Below are 708 nucleotides of genomic sequence, written 5' to 3'. Positions count from 1 at the left end.
AACTATCCAAACTCAAAGTTTAAGTTAATGCATGAATTCAAGGTCTTAAACAATCTCCACATTTAACAATTCAATTTTGTGTCTTATTTGGAAGCACATCAAATTTACATTGCGGCGATGATGCCTATGGCGAATCATTACTTCCACTTTCAAGATCAAGATTCATGTGAACAAAAACAATCCACTGCACACTGTTGTATTGGATTTGATCTCCTCCAAGAAATAGAGAAACCTAGGGTTCTTGACTGTATCCCGAGTGGAAAAATATTATAGGATTGGACATGTTTTTTCTTTTGAGATAGATGTGAAATACTTGATTAGTGCTATATACCACATCTTTATGCCACGATACTGACATGACAGTTTCAACCAACCCTTAGATTTTTTATTTTTTAACAATGATTAATTCAAAGATTGATTGGGACTACTATGTTAGCATTGTGAGATAATTATGAATAAAAATATAGTTTCTGGTATTATTCTTACTCGAAATACTTTAATTTCGTTGAGCGTTGGGGTTCCATTTAGTTATGTAGCTACTGCTTATTTTGGTTATTTTATTTGTTTGCTTTATTTGGCCTTTGTTGACCTAGAGTTCCATGCTTTTAGATGAGCGAAGATTATGAGTCAAATGAACGTTTAAATTTTACTTTGGGTAATGAAAATACTCTTCCATCGTTTACCTAGAAAAGAAAGCAGTATAAGAGA

This window comes from Alnus glutinosa, chromosome 1 (genome assembly GCF_958979055.1).
Source record: "Alnus glutinosa chromosome 1, dhAlnGlut1.1, whole genome shotgun sequence".
NCBI lineage: Eukaryota > Viridiplantae > Streptophyta > Magnoliopsida > Fagales > Betulaceae > Alnus > Alnus glutinosa.
Note: the sequence above shows the minus strand (reverse complement) of the source record.